This window comes from Talpa europaea (assembly GCF_964194135.1).
Source record: "Talpa europaea genome assembly, contig: HAP1_SCAFFOLD_207, whole genome shotgun sequence".
NCBI lineage: Eukaryota > Metazoa > Chordata > Mammalia > Eulipotyphla > Talpidae > Talpa > Talpa europaea.
Genome location: NW_028167915.1, coordinates 58868 through 74938, shown reverse-complemented (window position 1 = coordinate 74938; position 16071 = coordinate 58868). Strand labels below are relative to the sequence as shown.

General features: G+C 41.6%; 1 pseudogene across 1 annotated transcript; it reads right to left on the bottom strand.

Annotated features, from left to right (window-relative positions):
- Positions 1-6: 6 nt before the first annotated feature.
- Positions 7-14686, bottom strand: LOC311188100 (patched domain-containing protein 3-like; annotated as a pseudogene). Its single transcript has 4 exons — positions 14525-14686; positions 13425-13546; positions 8525-8670; positions 7-922 (listed from the first exon to the last, which is right to left on the bottom strand). The product of its transcript is annotated as a patched domain-containing protein 3-like (transcript).
- Between the last annotated feature and the right edge of the window lie 1385 nt (positions 14687-16071).

The following is a 16071-nucleotide window of genomic DNA, read 5'->3' as shown; positions in this document are numbered from 1 at the left end:
AGAAACACCCGTGGTCTGAATGAAGGCCCAGGAAGAAGTAATCTCATGTGATGATGAAATATTAATATCATATGTAAAAATTGGAAACTCACTAAAAAAACAGGAATGTTGTTTATAAAACTATCTCTGTCATTTACAGCTAAGTTGTTGGCTTCCATATACTGTATATATGCTTGTAACCAAAACTGTGTTAGATTTTCAACGACATAATCACTGTTTTCAAAAGCGATCAGACATTTCCCCAATGTTTGCCTTGTGTTTTTATCCCAGTAGTCAACTGTTTCAGTCATGATAACCATCACTATGGGACCATAATCTGAAAAATGCTCTTCATGGATGTTAAAATAGGGTGTGATATAGGAATCACTTGCCAGATGCCAAAGGTCTAAACCTTCCTGCACTTGGAAACAGCCATATATACTGAATGCGATGTACAGAAGGTATAAAACCACTATCACAAATTTGGACTTAGTGTTTGTGAGAAAGGGGCCAAAATAATCTCTAAAGAACAAGTCCATTGAATGGATGCTCGATTCTTCATCAGTTCGAAGAGAACAAAATGGGAGGCAGCAGCACATTATCAGCGAGGAAAAATTTTGGTCCGGATTACCCTCTGACCTTTGCAGCCTGCGCTGACAGGCCGCTTCTCTCTTACCATCTAGGGCCATAGAGGCGCCAAAACAGGTGATGTTATAAAAATAACAGAAGAGCAAGGTTGTTCTCGTGTAAATGCAAAAGTACTGCACGGACTTAAAGGAGGTTGTTACCCCTGTAAAGAAGGCCAGGACATTTGTGAGAGTGGTGATGGTGATGGGCACCACCACGTGGGAGTAGACGTCAGACATTCGCTGTTGTACGCTGTCCATGATGTTGGTCTTCTGCCAGGCAGAAATCATGATAAACATGTCATCAACGCCAACACCTGTAAAAAAAAAATCTTAATGCACATTCATATCCATAAAAGTGTAAATAGCATAATTCAAAAGGTTTCCCCCTTTTTCTCTTTTGAATGAAGCAACATTGTTTTACATCCTTGTTGAGTTTTTGACAGTCTAGGATTTCTCCCCTCAGGTATGGCCACCTTCGCTCTCCCAGCACCAGCGCACCTTTGGTCCTCCACCAGCGTCCTTGTGCTCTCCTCCGGTCCCTCTTACCACCCCCCCTCCTCCCCCTGCTTCCTGGCTGTCTCAGCTCTAGGACAGCTTTCAAGAGTTGCTTTGAAAGTTTGTCTTTGTCTGACCCTTTGTCTAGTTTCCCTATATTCCACATCTAAGTGAAATGATCCTTTGTCCCTTAAGGTCTTATTCTTTGGTCCTTCAGGTTTTATTAATCTCACAGAATCTGTGCTTAGGTAACACTCTCCTTGGTTGTCTCTGAGTCCACAACAGAGCATACTCCTCCCTCTGTAATAAGCTTATGCTTTGCACGGATTCCTATTATTTACGCACAGCGCAGTATACTCCATCTCTCCAATTATGGTACCTCGGTGTTGAGATCAGGAAACCTGGTGGATGCGTGTTAGTTCAAGCAGGATTAGCAATCCGTTTCTGATTCCACTAGATTACTTCAGAGACCATTTTCTCTCATAAGCCATTTCACAGAAATGCATAAACACTTTCAGCCAACATTCTGTTACTGAACCTATCTGACCACCAACAGCATCAATCTATCTTTGCGGTATGACTTGAGAGGCACGGTGTCATTGACAGGCACACTCACACTAGTTTTCCTGCTAGTCTGTTTTTGAAATCCAGATTATGTCATCCGAACTTCCCTAGCTGAATCTAGCAAGATGGCCTCACCTTCTCCAGATACCCACAACTAGATTGCAATAGAGCAAAGCCCAAAACCCCTGAAGGAAAAACAGACCTCCACAGCATATCTGAGGAGCAGCAGGCCCAAGGGAGGGAAAACATGAAGCAAACTCTGTGTAGTGAGATTGGGGCAGCACAACTCGTGGCGGGTGGGCACATGCTATGCAACAACCCCTACATTTGGGCCTCCCTGGTGGCGCAAGGGGTTGAGACACAGCCTGTGAAGCAATCCGCAGACTCTGCAGCACGAGTTCGATGCCCTGGCTGGCCAAGGAGCAACCCACATGGCAATCAGACTTCCCCTGACTCGCCCGCTGCTCCCCTCAGCAGTGTATTTCAGTCAGTCTGCTTGTGTATTTCAGTCAGTGAGAATCCTCTCATGCCCCCTCTCCTCCGGCCTGTACTCCAGCTCTTGTATGCATAAATAAATAAATCTTAAACAAAGGAAACCCCTACAGTTGTGGGTTTGACACACAGCAATACCAGGGACTCCTGAGACCTGGCAATGCACTGAATAAGGGAGTCAGCAAGTTGACAACCAGGAACTGGAAAGCTTTGGGGTGGTAGTTCAGCATGAGCATTACTGGCTTGAGTGGAGTCTCACAGTATAGAACAGCTGGATCCTGACCTCTCAACAGGGAGAGCTGAGTCAGGTCACCTGTGTCTTCCCATAGAAAAGGCTACTACTCGAGACTGGGATATTCAGAGAAATTGCCACCCTAACATGTGGCTAAATCCAAAACAACAAAGGAATCCTGGTAAACTAGAGGTCAGTGCCTGCTAATGACAGGCACTCACACCCCAGGATAAGGCTTTGAGTGTCAAAAGAGAAGAGAACTCCCTGCCTGTGAGTCCATGTCAGCTGCAATCTGAGCCCAGTGCTCAAGCTCACGCTCAAGCATTCAAGAACAGCTTAGCGTGAGCATGAAGCCATGAAGGACATTAAGGCTGAGAAGTGGGCAAAGAAGTGGGGAGCACTTTGCAGTACCACCTCTGGTATCCACAGCACAGTAGGAAGCTTGAATTCCTGGCATTCATTGGGGTGATTCTTTGGTGCCCCACTGCCCTGGCACTCACTGTACCTTCTGCCCCTCATAAGTACCAGTTCTCTTGTTACTTCAACAGGGGAATAGACAACGATTTGAAAGTCTATCCCCACTACAACCCATCAAGATTAAAAATGAGGGGACAGACAAACAGATCACAAATGTTGGAGGGGAAAATGAAAGATGGGAGCCCCATTCAAGCAAAACGGCAACACATGACTGACATAGATTTAGGGCAACAGTTCTAACAAAGCCATGGAACTCCAATAACAGAGGACATGAGCCAACAAGAGAATACAAACAAAGCAATATGAGGTGGCTACAGTTAGAAATCACAGAAGTCTGAAACACTATAACTGAATGAAAAACATTCATTGAGGGCCTCAGTAGCAGGCAAACAGAAGCAATGGAAATAATCGGTGAGCTCAAGAAACACCATATTGGCAAACACACAATATAACAATGCAGGAAAAAAGGAATTTGAAAAAGGATATCATGTTTTCCTTTTGGGAAAACAGAGAGAAATCACATCCATCTCATATGGGTCCTAGAAGTAACAAAAATAAAGGCATAGAAAGTTCACTTAAAAAATAATGCCAAAGGGGCAAAATGGCAGCACAGTAAAGATGCTGGGCTCACCCTCTCCATGTGTTCAAACTAGATTGCAACAGAACAAAGCCAATGACTCCTGAAGGAAAAACAGACAATTACAGTACAAGTTAAGTGCCCATCCAGAGGAGGGAGACCCCAGCCAGCAGTGGAACAGGCCAAGCAGGTAGCCTGCCTAGGCAGTGAGGTGAGCCCCAGTGGGCCTGGCAGAACTGGCAATGCGCTTACAAAGAAACATTTGGATGACCTCAGCAAGCCTCCAGACTGGGTCCTGAAGCAGACCCACCACCCAGGCCCCCAGAGAGTGGTTCAGATCTGTGAGCTCAGCAGTGGCTCATGGAAGCAGGACCATTGACAGCAGGCCTTGGCAGTTCCCAGTGAGCCAGGGCAGGACTGGAAGCAGACCAGCCACAGCAGGCATTGGTGCAGACATCAGTGATCTCTAGTGGGGGGGGGAGGCGGGAGGCAGTCCTGGAAGTAGCCCTTGGCAGACCTCAGGGCCTGGAAGCAAATCCACCAAGGTAGGTCCCCTGCTGAAGTTGACCTATGTCAAAATGCGCAGTAAGGAAACTAGAAAGAGTTCAAGGCAAAGACAGAACGAAGAAGGCAGTCAGGCAGAAAAAAGCAGATAACCTATAAAAGTACCCTCTTCAGGCTTACGTCTGAATTCTCTGAGGAAATTCAACAAGTGAGGAGAGAATGGAATAATGTATTCGAAACACTCCAAGATCAAAACTGCCAGCCAAGAATACATATCCTGCAAGACTTTCGTTCAGATGTGAGGGAGAAAATAAGGACTTCCCAGACAAATGAAAGCAGGAGTTTGCTATCACTAGACTTCCTCCTCAAGAAATATTGAAAAGAGAACTCCTATCTGAATTTTCCATGAGAAAAGTCACAAGAAACTAAATTATAGAACAGAAAACTAAAGACAAAAATACAATAGCTAATACCTTTATATCAATAATCACTTTAAGTGTGAATGGAATGAATTTGCCAAGCAAAAGGCACAGAAAGGATGCTTGGATCTGAAAACAAATTCAACTTCTTGTTGTCTCCAGGAGACCTATGTGAGTTCAGAAGATGAACAGATTCAAAGCAAATAAATGGCTGGGAAAAAAAATCCTACTAGTGAATGGGACCCTCAAAAAGGCAGAGACAGACATACTTCATCAGACAAAGAAAAACCTTGCAGTTAAAAAGGGGAACAAGAGGCAGAATGGTCATTGCATAGTGATTAATGGAGCAACACATCAGGAAAGGATCAATATACCATCAGTATACATGCAGCAAACAAAGGTGCACCCAAATATATAAGACAACTATTTGACAAACCTAAAAACAGACATTGGCCACAACACAATGATGGTAGAAGACTTTGACACCCCACTTACATCAAAGACAGATCAACCAGAGGGAAAATCAACAAGAAAACAATCGCCTTAAGTGAGCAATAGACCGCTTGAGCCCACCAGACATTTATGGAGAACTACACTCCCCAAACGCTGAGCACACTTTCTTCCGAAGGTCACATGGAACATTTTCCAGAGTGGATCACATGTTGGATCATAAAACAAGTGGGAATAAATCCATGAAGTTTGAAATCATTGTCAGGCACCTTTTCCAATTACAATGGTATCAAATAGAAATCAAGCACAAAAGCAAGGTGGGAAAAACCCTGAGTAGGTGGTGACTATAAAGCACCACACTCATGACTATTGGGTTAATGAGGAAATCAAAGAAGAAATTTAAAAAACACCTGGAGACAATGGAAAATGAAGATACAACCTATCAGAACCTCTGGCCAGGAGCAGGAACAGTTCCAAAAGGGAAGTACACGGCAACACAGGCACACATCAAGAAATAAGAAAGAACTCAAATAAATATGCTAACATTACCTGAAAGAATTAGCAAAAAAGCTAGTTGAAGGAAGGAAATAATAAAAATCACAGTGGAAATAAATGACATAGAATTTAAAATGACAGTTTAAAAAAGTCATTGAGGGCCTCCCAGGTGGTGCAAGGGTAAGACACATCCTATGAAGTTATCTGCAGCCACTGGGCCACGGGTTCGATCCTTGACCAGGGAGCTGCGCACATTTTGCAGCAGATATCTCCTGACTTGCCCGCTGTTCCCCTCAGCAGTGTATTTTCGTCAGTCTGCCTGTTCTGTTCCCTGCTCTGTCTCTGGTGAATCCACTCATTCCCTCATACCTCTGACCTGTACTCCCCACCTTGTATGCATAAATAAATAAATGTTAAAAAATGTCTTTTAATTTAAAAAACCAATGAAATGAGTAGCTGGAAATTAGGGAAAAATAAGATAGAAAACTTCTAGCTAGACTCAGTAAGAAAAAACTCTTAGTATAAGGGGGTAGAAGGAACATATCTCCACAGATAAAAGGCATCTATACCACACCCACAGGTAACATACTCAGGGAGAGAATAGGACAAGATTTCAGATACACAACAATGATGTGCACTATCACCACCTATGTTCAACAGAGTATTGGAGGTACTAAAGCTATTAGGCAAGAGAGGGATACAAAAGGAACCCAAACTTGAAACAAAGAAGTCAAACTCTCACTATTTATAGATGACATGATAATACATATAGAAAAACCTAAACACTACATTTTACAAAATATTCGAACAATCAGTGAAGTGAGAGACTGCAAAAGCAACATGCAAAATTCTGTTGAATTCCTATATGCAAATAATGAACTAGAAGAGAAAGCCCTCAGGAAAACAATCTCATTTACAATAACATCGAAAAGTATTAAATACCTAGAAATAAGCCTAACAAAAGAGGTGAATGATCTAAGAAGAGGTGGCACATATACACAATGGAATATTATTCAGCAATCAAAAAAAGATAAACTCATGCCATTTGTAGCAACATGGATGGATCTAGAAGGATTTTTCTCAGTGAAATGAGCCAGAAGGAAAAAGAAAAATATCGGATGGTTTCACTTAAAGCAGGAATATAGGGGAACCAAAAAAGACATCAGCGTAAAAAAATAATAACAGCACAAAACACAACAAAACAAAGACAAAATTATAAATCAGAGACATCCTGCAGGGGAGGAGGAAGGAGAGGGATCAGAGGGAGGGAGGAGCACTGGGGACTGAGGTGATGGTGCACGGGTGCATTGGGGAAGGAAACTCTATGGGGACTACACATGAGGGGATGGGGGGAAGGAAACATTGTTCAAAAATGAACAATGATGTAAAAAATTAAAAAAATAAGAAATAAAAGTAAAAAAAAATAAAGAGGTGAATGATCGATTCAATGAAAATGATAAGGTATTGCTAAAAGTAATAGAAGACAATGCAAGAAAATAGAAAGATATTCCCCACTCATGGATTGGAAGAATTAATATTGTTAACGTGTACACCTTTTCCAAAGTAAGACAGATAGAGATGAAATGTAATTCCTATCAAAGTTCTAGTGGAATTTTTCAAAGAAATAGAGCAAATTTAATTGAAATTTATATAGAGCCAGAAAAAACCCCCAATAGTCAAAGCAATATTGACCAAAAAACGTATTGGAATTAAAACAGACACACAGACCAATGGTATAGAAATGACAGCCGAGAAATAAACCCATAATTTTATGGACAGTTTATGTACAAAACAGGAGTCAAGAGTACACAATGGAAAAACGAAGTTCTCTTCAACAAACGGTACTGCAAAACTGGGTAGCCACAAGTAGAAAAAAGAACTAGACCACTCTCTCCTACCATACACAAAAAATAACTCAAAGTGGATTAAAGGTTTGGATGTAAGATCTGCAGTCATATAATACATAAAAGGAACCAGGCAAAATACGCCATAATATTGGCTTCATGGCTGTCTTTGGGGATTTGACTCCAACTTCAAGAAGACAAAAGCAAAAATAAACAAATGATACTACACAAGCTAAAAGGCTTCTGCCCAGCGAAAGGAAGTCTCATCAAAATGAAATGACACCCTACTGAATGGGAGAATACATTTGCACATCACACACCTGCCAAGTAGCTAATATCTAAGATCTACAAAGGACTCAGACAACTCAACCAAATGAAAACAAGCCAATCGAAAATGCACAGGAGAGATAAATAGACACTTCTCCAAAGACAACACACAGATGGCCAGCAGGCACATGAAGAAAATGTTCAACATCACGTATCATCATGGAAAGGCAAATCAAAAGCAGAGGGATGTACCACCTCACTCCAGTGAGAATGGTCTACATGTGTATCTAACAGAAACCACAGAGGTTGGTTAGGATAAGGAGAAAAAGAACCCTAGTACTTTCTTGGTGGGAATATAAAGGTTTCCTAGGTTTGAATTCACCAATCTCATGTGGATATGGTAGATTGCTTTTAATTATTTTTTCAATTCTCAATCACACTGAAATGAACATACTTACTCTACTTTTTGAAGCATTTTTTCAATTATTAGGACAAATTCCTAGAAGTAGAATGGAGAGGTGAAAGACATGCACCTTGAATCCCCTTGTAAGCCTTTTGATTTGATACAAAAATTGGACTAAGTATGAGCCAATTCATAATCTTCTCCTAGCAGCAGATGACAGTGTTCATTACATACAACCACCCCAAAAGCTTCAGTCTCGCAATTTTTATTATTCTAATAAGAAAACAAGGCATCTAAGTTTTGGTTTAATTTGCATCCCTTGATTGAGATGTCATATATTTTCCCCCTTACATTTTCAGTGTATTGTATTTTCCCTTTTCAGGGTTGTGTGTGTGTGTGTGTGTGTGTGTGTGTGTGTGTGAGAGAGAGAGAGAGAGAGAGAGAGAGAGAGAGAGAGAGTGAGAGAGAGAGAGAGAGAGCTGCCTGCTCATGTCATTCTCTTTACTTTTCCATTTGGGGTCCTTATTTTTTCCAGCTCTGAAGACACAATTTAATGTTTGTCTTCATTTCTGACACCTTATTTTGGATCTGTAGTCATCTAAGCACAGTTCTTTTACTTAATCTATCATAAACTCTTTCTGTTATCTACTTTCTCCCAAACACACACATAGTGTAGCCTCACATTTGCTTTACTCACCTAGTATTAGAAATGGTGCATTTGCAACTATTGTCACAAATGGCACCCCCATGTACAGCATGAGGCCAAAGCCACTCACCACTGCCAAGGCAACAGAAATCACTCCAACGACTGCAATAAACATTTTGTTTCGTATACAGCTAAACCTGTAAATAGGGAGGGAAAATGATGAATTTTTAGAAGCAGCTTCCATACTCAAATTCCATCAATTCATGACATTCTTGATTTGGACCTGTTCTGAAATCTCTCCTGCAATCATTCTACACCTATCTCCTGGAGACTTTTAATTCCCATGCACTATCCCAGACCCACTATACCAATTCAAAGAGGGAAAATAAAAGTTGGCATTTTGTGCTTTAACTTAACTATCTTCTTATGCAGCTGGCCAAGCACTAATTCCCTGATGGTGTTTCAGAACCACATACATGTACTGGAGCTCAGCAGATGGTTAATTCCACTCTAGTGTTCAAGGAGTTGTGTGTGAATCGAACACAACACTAAAGGGCAGGCAGCTGTAGTTGAGAAAGTACCCACATCCAATTATCTTTGCACTCATTTCCTGATCCCAACTAGCTATTAATGCCAACCTAAAGGGTTCCTGTACAACAGAGATAGTATGTGGTTAATAAAATGCATGAAAGCATCCTGCTAAAACAGTTTTAAGATTCTCCTTTATTGATGAAGTGGGTTCAGAAAAGTTGCTATAAATTGCAAAAAAAAAAATGTTTTGAAATGTACTGTTTTTGCATCAACACAAGACTTTTCTGCACCAGAAATGTGAATATAGAGAGAGCATTTGAAAGCATGTATGCAGTACTTTGCCTCCACAATAACTACATTACATTTTAAAATATTGACAGCCACCTGTGGTTTTATATTTTAATTTTATGTGAAGAGTTTTAAAACAAATGATTGATAAAAGTCTCTCTGGACATCTATAGGAAAAAGAAACTAAGTGTGAAGATTAGGAGAGAAAACTAAAGGAAATGGAGCTACCGATTCCAAAACAGAATGTGACGAAAAGACTTTTTCAGACCATATTCACATAGCAAAACTTTCTTTTTATTAAAAGGTTTCTGCACCATTGATGTGTTTCACTTTTTCTCAAACTGCTGTTGCCTTGAGTTAAATTTAGTGTCCCAAATACACACACACACACACACACACACACAAATTTCAGAGAAAAAGTAAATCGCTTGGTTACAATAAATTTGAACATAATGAATGTTTTCCTTTTGCAATATTTCTTGAAAACAATATTTATAAATATTTAAGATAAGAACATAACAAAGATAAACTTCAAATGCAAAAAGATTAGTAAGAGCTACACAGGACATGTTTAGTCTCAATCCCTTTTACAATTTTCTGCCTTTTTATGTAAAATTTTTAGACACTGATGTAGGAAGGTAAATTGTTGGCTACAGTGACTTTACTTTGACTAGTTGTGCTGATGTTCTCTAAGCAACTGTTATTAATTATAAGTGAAGGAAAGATATGAAAATGGACACTGTAGGAGACTGATGAATGCACATGCAGATATTCTAGAACCCTACAAGAAACTTGATAGAAGCATTTTATCAAAATGATCGGAGAATGATCGAACTTTAGATTTCCTATGACCCGGGATCAACAGATCTTCACTCAGTAGGTTTACAATGACGCTGCAGAATCATTGTATCTGAAATTTTCCAAACACGATTCCAATGGTCAGTCAAATTGAGGCATCCCTGGCAGCAAAATGGCCAATTTTCTGAACATTCTAATAACTTGACAGCATCGGGCTGAATGGGAAATGATTACACTTAGAAAACTGTATGTTTGGGGTGGAGGCCACATCTTTCTAAAAGATAATGATGTCTATTAAACACAAGAACAATTAAAGTATATTTGAGAGGAGAAAGATTTTCCAGATTTTCTCAGAAATTGATCTAATAGTTGGCATAATAAGTTTTGTCATTTCTAAAATGCCAAATTTGAAATAGACTACAAACTCAATATACCACTACTTGCCATAGAATGGTGTTCAGTTTGGCCATACTCTCTTGGGAAGGTCTTACTATTGTCCACATGATTTCATTCCAAGCCAAAAAAAAATATGGAATGCTCAAATGTGTTGAATCCCTGAGCTAAACAAACATAAGATAGTCATATTGATAACAGAGAGAGGGAGGGCGAGATGTCAAAAGAATCTACAAAAGCACTAGCAGGAAAATCAGTTACATATATTCAAGTCCAAGGAAGGCAAGTATTAGGACTATACTCAGCACATGTGCTAACAGAAATTTCCTGGTTATTTTCCTCTTTGTGCCTGCTCCAACCCAGGAAGTAGTCTTGCAGTGTGGAAAGGAGGAAGGCATACTAGACAAATCCTATGAGAAACACTGTCTTAAATATGCTCAGAATACTCAAGGAGAACACTGACAAGGAAAGCAATATATGAATGAAATAATAATATACATAGAAAAATTTAAAAGGAACCAAACAGAAATTCTGGAGCTGAAAAGCTAAAAAAACAACCAACAAACGCATATACAATACAAACAAGTGAAACTTAGAGATGCTGACCAGATTTAGCATTGTGCTGGAATTGCTCGCCAGAGCCATTAGTCAAGGGATAGAATAAAAAAAATTCAAGCTGGAAAGGAAGAAATATAAGTATCCTGTTTCAGAGATTACATAATCACAGATATGAAAATCCCAAAGCATCCACAAGAAAACTACTAGTTACAAAAAATTCAACAAAACTACAAGATACAAGAAGAACTTATAAACATCAGTTCTGTTTCTATTTATGTGCAAAGAGCAATTGCAAAGGAAATTAAGAAAGCAATTATATTTAAATAGTATCTAAAAGAAGAAAATACTTAAGAATACATTTGACCAAGGAGGTAAAAGATGTGTACACTGAAAATTATAAAACACTGGTGAAAGAAACTAAAGAAAACCTAATTTAATAGAAAGACAACCTTAGTTAATGTGAAGGATTAATACTGTTAAAATGTCAATCACCCAGCAATCTACTGATTCAACTCAATTTCTATTGAAATTGCAATTTCCTTTTTTCTTTTTCAGAAATGGAGGAGACAACCCTCAAATTCATTTGAAATTGCAAGGAGCCCAGGATATCCAAAACAATCTCGAAAAAGAAGAAAAAGTTGCTGGACTGAGATTTCCAGATTTCAAAACTTACAACAAGTTACTGTAATTAAAACAATGTGGGGACCTCCCCGGTGGCTCAGCGGTTGATCACTGGCTTGCGAAGCTGCCCGCAGCTTATGTAGCGCCAGTTCCATCCCTGGCCGCTGGGTGAGGGTCGCACTTGGCACGCAGAACTCTCGTGCCACCTGCTGCTCCCCTCAGCAGTGTATTTTGTCAGTCTGCCCATTCCGTTCCCCTATCTGGCTCTGGTGAATTCTCTACCCTCCCGCGCTTCTGACTGTACCCAGTGCTGGTATAAATAAAATAAATAAATCTTTAAAAAAAAACAAACAAACAAACAACAAATGCAATGTGGTACTAGCATGCAAATAAACATACAGACTAACAGTATAGAATTGGGAGTCCAGAAATAATCCATAAATATAGCCAGATAATTGACAAGTGTAGTAAGTCTAACAGACTGGAAAAGTGTTTTCAATAAATGGTTCTTGAAAACTGGATCTTCACATACACAAGGATGATGCTGGGACCTTACTAAATACCGTAAACAGAACTGAATTAGACATTGATCAATAATCTAAATAAAACAGTTAAAACCATAAAAATTTGTAGAGGGAAACACAGGGTCAGTGTGCATGACCATGGACTTGTCAATGTACACTTAGATATAATACCAAAAATACAAGTACCAAAAAATTAGATATGTTGGATTTCATAAAAAAATAAAAAAAATGTTAATTGTTACAGGCCATTGTCAAGAAAGTGAAGAGACAGTCTATAAAGAGGGAGAAAATATCAGCAAGTCATATAGCTGAGAAGTGGCTTAATAACTGAAATATGCAAAGTGCTAATGAAAAACTTGAATCAACAACAAAAGGTCAAACAACCCAATTATAAGAAGGGCAAAGGACTTGGATAGACATTTCTCCAAAGAGGATATACAAGAGGCCAATAAACAATTGAAAAGACAATCAACATGATCATATATTTACATAAACGTGAATCATCACCACAATGAGATACCTCTTGACACCAACTAAGAAGACAGGTAAAATCGATAAAAGGGAAAAGGATGAGTTTTGGTTTATAGGGAGAGTGTATAAAAGCTGGAGCCCCTATCTACTGCTGGTGGGATCGAAAATGGTGTGGACTCTGGAAAACAATGTGATGGTTCTTCAAATAGCTGACTATGGAATTCTCATGCAACCCACCAATTCCACCTGTAAATGATTCTCTTAACATGAGCACAGCATGTTCCTTGCAGTGTTATGATTGTCATGAGAAGGAAATATTCCAAGTGCCCACAAAAGACCATGGGTAACCAAATTGTGGAGCACACATACAATGGAGCACAGAGCCATCAAGTGGAATGAAGCTGTCACATGTGCACAAGGACAAACCCTGGAAGCATTATGATAAGTGAAATAAGTCAGTCACAAAAAAATGTATGATTCCATTGACATGAAAATCTAAGAAAAGCAAATACATAGAAAAAATAGAGTCAAGGTTAATCAGGACTGGAGGAGAGAAGGGCAGCAGGAGCCACTGATCACTGGTCACAGAGTTCTTCTTTCGGGTTAGAAAAGATATTTGGAAACAGTCACGACAGTATGCAGCTGTGGGGATGTGATTGATGCCAGTGAACTGTACACTTGAAATGGTTAGAATGGCAAGTGTTACGTTAAAAAAATCTTACAACAAATATTTTTAAATTTAAAAACTAATAAAAGTTCTTTTTTACCTGTAGCATGATACGATTGCAAATAATATGATCAGAAGGTATGCCGTGTAAAACAAAGGGACCACTGACCTAGCAGTCGCCTCAAATTCCAGTTTCCTAGAGAGTGATGTGAAGTAGACCACCTGTCGTAAAAATACAGTCAGGTAAAATAACTTTCAATTCCAATATTTGTGTATGAGTGACAAGATCTATCAAAAAATTATAGCTTACTGATTGAAACATGTTACAGTTCGGTAAAAGATTAAAATAGTGTGAATTATGATTTTAGAATAAAGGTAATAAAAAATGTTCCCCACCAACGCATGGCATGCTTTCTAAGATTTCTTTCAAAAATCCAATGTTTAATATTCCTGAGTATACCAATTCTCAATTTTCCCAAAACTGTGTAATCACTGATAACTGTCAAAATTTTGGCTTTTTATGAATGACGAGTAGGTTGCTGTCTTTTGCTATTTAAATACAAAGCATAATTTCAGCAAGGCCTGGTATCCAAAGCCTTTTCCCAGCAGGTGTCTCTCACCAGGCGTTTGTTCAACATCTAAGGTGCCTGGCAGGATGCTAGAAAATACTTGAGAAATCTGAGCTAATTGTGTTTTTCAAAAACACCAGGGAACTTCAGCTTAAAGGTTTGTTTTTTATTCCAGTGACACCAAGCAAGTTTTTGGGGGCTCCAGAAACAGTGCAGACGTGAAGTGAGAGAATTCTGACTAGAAAACCAAAAGGAACCCTGAAGATCAATGTCTGCCCTGAACACGCCCACCCCTGGAGTATAAAATGAGTGTTTCCCACTAGAATGTGACCCAGTATCTAGGCTGGCGGCTTCCCTTGGTGTCCCTTGAAGAAAGCTGGCTTAAGCTTCAAAGAGAGTGGAGCAGACCCGGTACCATGTCAAGGCCTCCACCAAGTAGCCAGGCGTGGACAAACCATGGACAGTTCTTATCCCTCCCACCTTCTCCTCCCTCTAAACCCAGCCCCAGGCACCTGGATGTTCTTCAAGGCCAGGTGCTTTTCAATGGCATGAATTTGTTCCAGGAACTCGAGCAGCCACTTCTGGCTGCGCACGCTGTCCTCGGGGTCCATGGTCTTCAGCTTCATTCCACTTGATGGCTCAAGTAGTACTGCAGCCACATGGCCTTGTTGTGCAGGAGTAACCGGCTTGTCCCTGAGCCGGGACCTAGGACGGTTCCTCCCAAGAGGCCGGCCAAGTAGAGGGGCGCAGCAGAGGTGTTGTAAATAGGGAAGGTGATGCTTCTCAGGTCCATGTTGTTATTCTTCTGCCAGATGAACAGGAGTGGGTTGGAAGGCATGCAGGTGCTCTGGTACCTGGCACACACCTGAGGGTAGAGAACCTGGGTTCCAACTCCCAGGGGCGCGGTCAGCATCTGCACCTCCTCATCCAGTTGACTAATTTCTTAGAAGGTGACTTATCCAGCAGATTGGCAGTGTTGGAGACCACCAGGATGGAGGCAAAGTTGACCTCCACGCTGGACTGCAACGGGGAGAACAGGTGCGACCCGTTGGTGGAGAAATGTGCCTGCACGTAGCGCCGCTCGGCCTTGGCTGGGCTGCCCAAAGGGGTGTAGTGCTCCTCCAGGTTCTCTTCCGTCTCCCTGGGCAGGTACATCAAACCGGTGCCCAGGACAGCCATCAGCACCAGGGGCGCCAGCAGGAAGAGCCAGGGGTGCCAGCCCACAGCCAGCCCCATCCTCTGGAAGCCCTGGGCGAGGGGCTGCTCCAGGCAGTTAGTGTGGCAGCGGGGCCTCCCAGGGGATGGCTGCTGCCCCTGGGCTTCCGGGATCGGTGATTCCCCTCTCTCAGACGGCGGGCGGGGTGGGTCTGAGGAAGGCCCTGAAGCCCGGCTAACGTCGGGCTCCTGCCCCTCACTGGACACCAGGACCTGCTCTGGCTGCCCCGCGGAGGTGGGGAGCTGCTGGGGCCCAGTTGCTGCCTCAGGATCTGCTCTGCGCTCAGACTCTGGTTCGGGCCAGTCCTCCTGCTCTGGCCTCTGAGCCCCTGAAGCCTCCCCTTGCTTGAACTCCCCTTGGGGTGCAGCCTTGGAGGAATAGACACCCATTTCTGGAAGGACCGACCAATTTTTCAACAGGAGAACGAGAAAGCAGTGACTGGATATTGCGCCCAGTCCCCTCCCCCCAGCGGCTTCGGGGAGGAATCCACAGGGAGGCTGTGCCAAGGGTCACAGCCCCTCGACCTTTGACCTCCGCTGTGCATGCCAGGATGCAGAGGGGGGCTGCGAGGAGGGTACTTTGCTGGAGAGCCAGGTCTTTCAAGCTGGCCTAGTGGAGGGGAAGTGGTTTCCAGCATCTGCGCTCCTGCCCTCAGGATCCCCCTGCCTAGGGGCCTGCATTTGCTACACTGTTATCAGTCGTGGGGTTCCCTCCTGTGGCCTGGCGGGGGTGATGATATATCCGTGGAGATAAGCAGAGGCCCGGACAGAAAGGGAGAAGGACGCCAGAGAAGTCCATAGTGAAGACCTGCCCAGGGCTTTTCATTTCATTTCCTTTATTTATTTTTTTAGATTTCTTTATTTTTATTTGAGAACTGGGGTACAGGCCAGATGCGCGGGAGGGTGAGAGGATTCACCAGAGACAGAGCGGGGAGCAGAACAGACAGATTGACTGAAAAACAC